The sequence below is a fragment of the Herpailurus yagouaroundi genome, unplaced genomic scaffold, assembly GCF_014898765.1.
Source record: "Herpailurus yagouaroundi ecotype Mexico unplaced genomic scaffold, PumYag 181, whole genome shotgun sequence".
NCBI lineage: Eukaryota > Metazoa > Chordata > Mammalia > Carnivora > Felidae > Herpailurus > Herpailurus yagouaroundi.
In genome coordinates, this window is record NW_024412412.1 from 35,824,602 (window position 1) to 35,835,129 (window position 10,528).

The window sequence follows — 10,528 nt, forward strand, 5'->3', positions numbered from 1 at the left end:
TTCTTTATTCTTTCAAATGCTTGGGTATTCCTCAGACTAGTTTTTCTTTTTTTTAAGTTTATTTATTTATTTTTGAGAGAGAGGGAGGGAGGGAGGGAGGGAAGGAGAGAGAATGAGAGCGGGGGAGGGGAAGAGAGAGAGGGAGACATAGAATCCAAAGCAGGCTCCAGGCTCTAAGCTGTCACATAGAGCCCGACACGGGGCTCCAACCCATTAACCTTGAGATCATGACATGAGCTGAAGTCAGATGCCTAACCCACTGAGACACCAGGTGCCCCTCCTCAGACCAGTTGTTGACAAGACCATGACCTTACAGGGATTCCTCAGATGGGTCAATGATAAGCTGATGATTAAAAAAAAAAAATCATCTACTAACACAAAACAAATAATGTTTTATTTTTTTTTAATTTTTAAAAAATTTTTTAACCTTTATTGATCTTTGAGACAGAGAGAGAGAGAGAGAGAGAGAGAGCATGAACGGGGAGAGGTTCAGAGAGAGAGGGAGACACAGAATCTGAAACAGGCTCCAGGCTCTGAGCTGTCAGCACAGAGCCTGACGCAGGGCTCGAACTCACGGACTGTGAGATCATGACCTGAGCCGAAGTCGGACGCTCAACCGACTGAGCCACCCAGGCGCCCCGTAACAAATAATGTTTTAAATAATTTGTGGCCACACCTTGGGCAAAATTTGGATGAATTTTTTTCAGCCAAGTACAGACATGTGAAATATACATCTGGCTTCCCAGATTCTTTTCAGAGAAAACTATTCTGTTACAGCTTCCTAAAGTCAAATTAATTTCATGCTTGACTTTAGACCATGTCCTTTTGGGAGAAATAAAACACCAAAATTCAGGAGCCAGTGGAGGTGAATGAGGTTAAAAACCTGAGCCCTGAAATGATTTCTGCCAAACTTTAAGACACATACTTTCAAAACTCTGCAAAGAATTCTAAAGAGAACTGAAATATATCCTTTTAAAAACCCTGTTTTTCTCTTTCCTGGACTTAAACACAACCCTTTTAACTGTACAGCTGACTCAAGCATTAGGGAAAAATGTCTAGCATTAACTCTCTCAATTCAGAGACTACATACTTCAAGTACTATGACTTACCATACAAAGTATCAAGGAGATCAGTATTTTTGTCCAAAACAAGTTCCTACGCTTAAAAGTTAAAAGGCCACCATAGCTAGAAGATTACAACTTCCTGAAGTAGCACAAGGGATATTTCGTTAATCTAACTGGTTTCAGAGGTATTTATAGGAAAGCATTCGAATTGTTTTTCATCTAATTTTTATCTGAGAGGTTTAAACCAAGGGACTTAAAAAAAATTTTAATGTTTTATTTATTTTTGAGAGAGAGACAGAGTACTAGCGGAGGAGGGGCAGAGAGAGAGAGGGAGACACAGAATCCGAAGCAGGCTCCAGGCTCTGAGCTGTCAGCACAGAGCCCACGCGGGGCTCAAACTCACGAACCGTGAGATCACGACCTGAGCTGAAATCGGATGCTTAACCAACGAAGTCACTCAGGCGCCCCTAAATCAGGGACTTGTAAGTGAGAATGAATTTTTAGTCTACTAGCATCAACATCTAACTAATAAATGTCAATTTCTTGTCCCAAAATAAATGTTTTTTCACTTATTGTCCAACTAAAAGACCTCTTTACTATCTGAGGCATAATAGAGCTCAGTTTGTGAAAAGTGTCAGAGTTCTTCAGTTCCTAAGAAATACTCTAGGAGTTTAAAAAATGGGGGGTAAGGGTAGAGGAAGACATATTTAAGACAGATGAAATGGAAATGTTAGTATGAACATAAATGTTTTAGGAAAACTCACAATACTGTAAATATGAATTAGGAACATGGTGGTTTATTTGGGAGAGAATGGTAAGGATGATAACTGGAAATTCTAGCCAGAATGCTGGGAAGTATAAAAGACTGAACAGATCACCTAATCCAGGCTCAAAGAGACTAAATGAGTTGCTCAATTAAATGGCACAAAAGGACTTAGCAAGATGCCTGGCTAAGAGATGCTCATCAACGTTGGCACCTCCCTCTACCCTCCCCCAACCAAGATCCCACACCACTTAAGTTTCACAATAACTACCGTTGCAATAATCACCTAAATCTTCCAACAGTTCTCCAGTCTTCACAGACACCAGGGCCTTTCGTCAGCCTCTATCAAGGAAAATTCCATTACTGCCATCTCTACAATATCCACCTTATAGAGTTGCTGTAAGCATTACATGAGATCATGTAAAGTGGCAAGCAGCTGAGTCCAATAAATGCTAGCATAAAGGTTCCATGTCTGCCTTCTCTCAAACACATCCTTTCCATGTATGGTAGTAAATGTGTGAGTGTGAGTGCAAGTGTGCATGAATATTTAGGAAGGGGTGAAAGGCCAGGGATGCAAACATGACATACTTTAAGACCCAGTTTTTGACAATTCTCCTCCTTTCCCCAGGATTTTTATATGCTCCCTGGGTACCAATCTCATTCCATTGCGAATTCCCTGCTTTAGTCACTATAAACGGAGGGGTGAACTCAGATGTACTGGAATGGGGGAAAAAGTAAGGGGAGTGGTAGTCCCCACATTCAAGGACATGTTGAGAAAACCATGGTTTCATTACAAATTCACAACTCAATACCCTGAACTTGATATTACTTCCCCAATTAAAATGCAAGGCCCCTGAAAATAAGATACCACACCTTGTACTTCCTTCCATGTATCTACATAGTATTAAGATCAGGACATTAGCAGATGCTTAATAGTCACTACTAATCAGCCTCAAGAATGTAATATTTAAAAATTCGATCTGTATGTAACACTCCAGGAACACATACCGTGACCCTGAACTATCCTTTCATATGGGTCAAAAGAGAAACACTTATAAATTAGTTTCTCAAAAAAATGTGGTAAGCATTTTTTTTTAAAAACAAATTTATCTTTAAATTCTAGTTCTAAGGTTCATGAATGGCCTGAAACTGCAGGCAAATTTTTGTGTAGGTATGCTTTTCCTCCCTGTAGAGCACACAGCTTCCATCATTCTTTATTTATTTATTTTTTTTTTCTTTGAGTAAAATTTTATTTATTTTTTTTTCCGTCTTTTCTTTTTTTTTTTTTATATATGAAATTTATTGTCAAATTGGTTTCCATACAACACCCAGTGCTCATCCCAAAAGGTGCCCTCCTCAATACCCATCACCCACCCTCTCCTCCCTCCCACCCCCCATCAACCCTCAGTTTGCTCTCAGTTCTCAACAGTCTCTTATGCTTTGGCTCTCTCCCACTCTAACCTCTTTTTTTTTTTTCCTTCCCCTCCCCCATGGGTTCCTGTTAAGTTTCTCAGGATCCACATAAGAGTGAAACCATATGGTATCTGTCTTTCTCTGTATGGCTTATTTCACTTAGCATCACACTCTCCAGTTCCATCCACGTTGCTACAAAAGGCCATATTTCATTTTTTCTCATTGCCACGTAGTATTCCATAGTGTATATAAACCACAATTTCTTTATCCATTCATCAGTTGATGGACATTTAGGCTCTTTCCATAATTTGGCTATTGTTGAGAGTGCTGCTATGAACATTGGGGTACAAGTGCCCCTATGCATCAGTACTCCTGTGTCCCTTGGATAAATTCCTAGCAGTGCTATTGCTGGGTCATAGGGTAGGTCTATTTTTAATTTTCTGAGGAACCTCCAAACTGCCCATCATTCTTAATAAACAAAAACAAAACCAAAAAACAACCCAAAAACCAAACTCCCCCCGAAAGCTAAAGAACCACTGCTCTCTACTGTTTTCCCTGGCTTTAAAGTTCAAGCTATCATAGATAGGCCTTACTAACTTGAGTTCTAAAATCATATTAAAAAATCAAATGACAGGGTAGTAGTTACTCTCTGGAAGATGGATGTGTGGGTGGTTTTGAGGGGGCATCAGAGGGACTTCTCAGGCACTGATTATATTATGGATGTGGATGCTGGCTACACGAGTATTCGCTTTCTGAAAACACATGATTTTTCTACCTGTCAAAAGGCATATTTCACTACAGGTTAAAAAAAAACACACCACAGTAACAAAGATGGGTTATTTATACAAAGCAGACATTACATATCGTAAAAAGTGAAGTCCTTAAAAATAATGTGCCAGGAGAGGCCCCTGTGAAACCTCTAGAAAACAGCCAGTGAGGAGCACAGTGGCCCTCAGTCCAACAGCCTGCAAGAAACTAACTGGGCCCTGTCAGTGATCACAGGAGTAAGCTTGAAAGCAGATTCTCCATCCTCAGTCAAGCCTTGAGATTAACTGCAGCCCCAGTTGACAGCCCCACTGTGAAGGACCCTAAGCTAGAAGGGTCTAGGTAAACCACTTCCTGATTCCTCACTCTGAGAAAACTTGTGGGATATGTTTGGTGTTCAAAAAAAAGATGATGCGGTTTCTAAACACTGCCTTCCTTTTACATTGAAGTGAACAAAGTAGTCTCAGTGGTTGCACCTACTGGGACATTAGCTTATTGGTTTAAATTGGCAATATTTCCTTCTTGAAAAGCTGTGGTACAATATTGCTTTCAAAACCCAAGCAAGAAAAAAGAAAATACAGCTGGTGATTATGAACATCAATTTTTGCATCAAATGGAAGTTAATCTGTCTTTAAGATACAGAACAGGGATCTTCTCAATGCTTCTTTCTTCTACCTCCACCTAAATTAGAGATTCCATTACAATAATATGTTTTGTGTTTTACTGCACAAGTGTTTGAATAATAAATAACACATGCATATCTTAAATTTTCTGAAGGCTTTTCTCATAAGAGAAAATACACTAAGGTCAGAATTATCAAGTAACTATAAATATGTTCTAAAATATACACATATTATTTGTATAAATCCACAAAAGAGGGAGATGCAGTGAATGAGGGAATGTAGCTATTCCACTATCATCCAACACAAATGTAGCATATTTTGAAATCAGTGTATTAGTTCTTATATCTGTACTTTTGAAGCCTGCCCAAAGAGAGCATCAGAATTTGACATTTCAGCAGTCCTGTGTCTTTCTCAGCTCTGAATTCTCTGCAGTGCACAATACAGCAAAGGGCCTTGTACACATTAAGCTTTAGGGTATCACTGAAAAAAAGTTGCAGAAGTTACTGAGTTTTTCCATTTAAAAATCTTGAAGTGTATGAACTACCTTCTCAAAATGGACTACCCATAGCTCCATTTCCTTGCATATTTTTAAAAGCTGAAAATACAACTATTGACTTTGCTATAATCAGGCCAAATAAACTTTTGCACTGTTAAAGTTTTAACCTACCAGTTGTAACAATTCTTCTACGTGACTCCCTAAAGTTACACCAGTTGTCAATATTTAATTACTCAGCCTTAAATTTAAAATAAAATGACTATCTGAGGGGCACATAGGGGGCTCAGTCAGATTAAGAGTCTGACTTCGGCTCAGGTCACGATCTCGTGGTTTGTGAGTTGAAGCTGTGCGTGGGGCTCTGTGCTGACAGCTCAGAGCCTGGAGCCTGCTTCGGATTCTGTGCCTCCCTCTCTCTTTGCTCCTCCCCCACACATGCTCTGTCTCTGTCTCTGTCTGTCTCAAAAATAAATAAACATTAAAAAAAATAATAAAATAAAATGACTATTTGAAAACAGTATCTTGTTATTACATAGTCATAATGCAGAGTTCAGTAAATCATACTTTAAGACTGTGTGTGAGGCCCAGCATAACAATATAATAAATCCAACAAAACCCCAGAACTGTTCTTCATTTATACTATCTTATAATAATTATTATATATTTAATATACTTACATACTTGAGAGCATATATAGTATATATTATATACTCTTTCCTTTTCCTTCAAGATCCTGAACACCAGCGAGCACTATCAAAGCTAACATCTGATTCTTCTTAGTCTTTTTCATTATCACCCCTGTACACTAAGAGCTGTCTTCTTTTTGCATTAACTAGCTACTAACTGAAGATACTGAATCCTCATTAATTTCATCTAACATTTTTTTTTAAAATTTTTTTTTCAACATTTATTTATTTTTGGGACAGAGAGAGACAGAGCACGAATGGGGGAGGGGCAGAGAGAGAGGGAGACACAGAATCGGAAACAGGCTCCAGGCTCTGAGCCATCAGCCCAGAGCCTGACACGGGGCTCGAACTCACGGACCGCAAGATCGTGACCTGGCTGAAGTCGGACGCTTAACCGACTGCGCCACCAGGCGCCCCTAATTTTCTCATTTCTAATGTTTTGTGACACTTAAATCTTCCATAAAACACCAATCAGAAGAGATGCTCAGGACTCCAGCCTGAGAATCATATGACACTTGCTTAGTGTCAGTAAAAACAAAAACAATAACAAAAACAACAACAAAAACTACAAAACTGCTCACCCTGGTGGTTCAGAAAAGTACTAGACATAAAATGACTCAACTATTTAGTAGTACATAGGATACTTTCATATAATCACTGTCTTGAACCTGTAATAGACTCCTTTTTAAACTTCATGTTCCAGGAGTGTTAGGAGAGAAGTACCCCTCAATGAATTTCAGAACTGTCTTTCATCCTTTCATTCCATACCAGGGAAAGAGCATCTTTTTCTTGGGAAAGTTTTCTACTACAATAAAGTATCAGGCTAAAATCTGTGAGTTTCCAACACTAAAACTAATTTAGTGGTCTAACAAAGAAAAGCAAAGTGCCCCATTCTAGAAAGAGAAAAAAAATCTCTCACAAACTTATTCTGTTGCAATAAAGATCACTAATTCAGAGAACAACACACTACAAGTCTTAAAAGTAAAAGAAAACACTGGCTGGCATACCCCTCTTTGTTTTGAAAAGTTAATAAATTTTATTTAGACAGATTCTGATTCTTCGGTGGATGGGAGAAAAATATCACCTTACTAAAAATAGGGTAGACCCTCCTTTGAGCCAAAAATACTAGGAAGATTACTTTGATGCACCTTGACTTTACTCTTGTGAGAAATGCCAGCCTTTCTGGTTCAAGATGTGGGCCAGATCATATTAAGAGATCCTTCTTACAGGAGACAGACCAGATGTATATTCATAAAAGTAAACTGACTTCCTTTGCTTTCCAAAGGAAGCATCCAAAGCATCATTCAGACAGGCTATCCATTCAAACCATGTTTTGGAATGTTCTGGACACTATTTTATCCCCCAGAAGATAAGAACACTAGACTCAAAGTCAAATGCCTTTGGTCAACTTAACTTTAAGTAAATCTCATATCAGTTCTATAGTTTGGTTTGCCTTTATTTAACAAGATAAATACTTCTTACCTACCTACTCTTTTAGGATGGAAAAAAAAATTTTTTTTTAAATCACATAAAATTCTTATTGTTTCTTAGCAATGGTTGCTATAAAATTCAAGATGCTACACTATTACTACCATTATCACCTGGTATCAAGTTTTACTGCTATTTCTGAATTAGGTCATGATACTGGCTTTAAAACACAAATCTTGTGGTCCTCCATCTGTGGTTGCAATTTTTAATAATTCTGTCCTGATAACTTGCCCCTCATAGACCAAAGACCTACTCCACTGACCCCTGGACTTGAAAATTAGTGCCTTCTCTAATTAAACAGACAGATATCACACCACTCTAGCTTCTTGTAGACATTATATCAGGAATAAGATCATTCTTTGTACCTGAGAAATGATACTTTATAGTATGCAAAACAGGGCGACACTTCTTATGCTCTCTATACTTCCCACAACACAAAATCTGTGCAGTTACCTAGAAAATCTGAAGGCTTCTGACAACAGACTTATATCAATAACTGTCATAAAAATATCAGATCTAGAGCATAGAGAGGAAAAACTTTATCGAGTTTGCAAGAAATAACCCTGCCCTCCTCCAGCTACTATTAGGTTTGGTGTGGGCTGTCCTTTCCTAGGGCCTGTGCCCTGTCTTTGAAGAAAAGTGGCTTGGGCCCAAAGCAATCCCGGGCCAGCTCTTGAGCCTGATCAAGACCCTCCACAGCAAAGTCTGCACCCAACATTACATCTCTCATTTCAGACACACCCCCCTCCACCCCGCGTTTCATAGGAGGTGTGGGCACTCAACTCCTTCACTATGGATAGGGGGACAGGAGGGCGGGCGGGCCCAGGCCTGAGCACCCATTTTGGAGGACCGGGGCGCTCGGTCCCATAGGCTGTACGATTAGGAGTGTGGGAGCGAAGGGCGTATCCGTGAGAGAGGGAAGAAGGTCGGGGGGGGGGGGGTCTCTTATATTTGGGGGCGTGAAGAGGAAGGCGGCGGGAAATACTCGGGAGAGCCAGTTTGTCAATATGAGGTTTTCTTTTTGTTATTTGTTTAGGGCTGGCGGATGTAATGGGGAAGACACCTCAGGCCACAGCCGACAAGGGGGTCTCCCTCCCTTCCCCGTCTTGGGGGGCAAGAGGACTTGAGGAAGGCCTCCTCCCAGCGGGAAGACAGTGACTGATAAGCGATGTAAGCTGTGCGCGCCGGGGCACGGATTCCTGCACCTCCAGCCCCGCGCGAGAGGCGTGGGACCGGGTGGGAGGGGATGGAGGAGGCCCCCGGCCCAGGAGGCGGGAAAGGCCCCGGAGCTCCGGGACGGGCGGCGGCTCCGGAACCCCGAGTGGCGGTGGCGCGGGCCTGGCGAGCCCCGAGCCGGCTCGAGCCCTTTGGGCCGCGTGCACCCCCCACTCCCCACTCTCCGCGGCCGCCGCCTCCCCCCCGCGGCTCCTCTCACCTGCACATGATCCGCCATTTTGCTCCATTCATGCTCCTCTCCGGCCCCCCCTCCCCCCCAGCGCGCACCTCGGCCGGGGCCGCTGCCGCCGCCGCCGCCGTCGCCGCTGCGCCTGCGCGCTGGGGGCTCGTCGCGCTACGCTCACGGCGTAGTGCTGCTCGGCTGCGCAGGCCCCGGCGGCCGGGGCCGCGGTTGGAGAATGCGCAGCGCCGTTGGGACGGCGTAAAGGCGCGGGCAACGTCAGCGGCCCGGAGACGCTGGGGGTGGGAAGAAGGAGCGGGCTGGGGGAGCGCGAAGGGAGGGGGAGCCGGGGGAACAAAGCTTTGTTTACATGGTTTTTAAAGGGGCCGCGCTTGCTCCGGCGGGTGGGCGGGCGGTCGGGCGCTGGAGCGGGAGTTGGGGGTGCCTGCTGCTTGGCGGCTTGGTGAGGGCTCCAGGAGGGGGGCTGGGATCAGTCCCCGCCCAGAACCTACCACCTAGTGGAGTCCTCTTATCTCCAGTGTTCTTTTGATTTGCCCCTGGACGCCCCCATCCCCCGCCACCGCGCAGCTGCTCTGACAACACGCTCTGGAGGGGTCTTCCGTGCTCCCACAGCCGGTATCCCCCCACTTAGGGTGTCTACATTATTCTTTACTTTCCAGGGAACTGCCAAACTCGACCGAATTTATGCCTGTGTCTTTCTAGCTTTCTGCTCCAGTGGGCGAGGGACATTGCTCTCTGATCCTGGGTTGCCAGCAACTCAAATAGTGACCTCCTTGTTTTCTTGTCTGTCCTTTTCTCCTCCATAAACATTCATGGAGATAACCGCCAAATGGTGGTGACAATGGAAACGTGCAGAAGGCACAGTTCCAATCTTCACAAATAGATTATTATGTTAACCGGTACTCTAGGCTGCCTCCTGAGAGGGGTCAGATGCTGGGAAAGGTGGAGGTGGTGGGGAGAGATAAAGGGGCTTTAGGACCCGAGGGCTCAGTCTGACTGAGATAGCCATCTCCTTGGGTCAGATCAGGTCATTCTCTGCCTGCTGAGGCCAATTTCATTATTTTCCACAAGGAATTATCCGTGTTAAATAATGCTAGTTTCTGTTTTCCATTGGAGTTCACTCTGGCTTCCAATCAAGGCCCCCAGATTAGATTTTCACTGGATTCTGAGAGTACTGGTTGTTTGAAGTTTATATTGACTGGGAGCTAACACCTGAAATCAGAATGAAAATGGTAGTGAATTACTTTCGTGGATAGAGTAGACTGGTGCTCACCATTTCAACCTGGGTCCTCCTGGTGTATCCTGGTTTGCAGAGGTAGGACACCTAAAAACTACATTACCCAGACTTCCTTGCAGCCAGGGTTCTGTATGCAAGACTGCCTCTGCCAATTAGATTCACTGGGAGAAGATTTTGGAGGCAGAAGTGAGGCAGAAGCTTTTGACTGTTGCTTCTGGCCAGCCTAACCCCTGGAATGTTTTGTGTTGTGCTGTGTTCCAGTGTCTAATCATAAGCCTCCTGAATGTACTGAACAGGGATGGTGAGTCAGGGGCTTCCTGACCTTGGCATAGCAGCTGCAGTGGTATATTCTTGGAGTCACAATTGCAGGGGCAGTCTTCCAAGTCCTTACTTGCCTGATTGGGTGGGAGTAACAGCTTTCTGTGGGCCAGGCCCCCATCCACTCCCCCACCAGTCCTCCTTCCCACACTTAGTTCTCCCTCTCTCCTCCTTTTGTCAATAAATGGTACCACCCTCTACCCAGTTGCTCAGCTAAAAACCCAGGAATTATCTTGATTCCTAGAGTCTCAACAGTCCCCC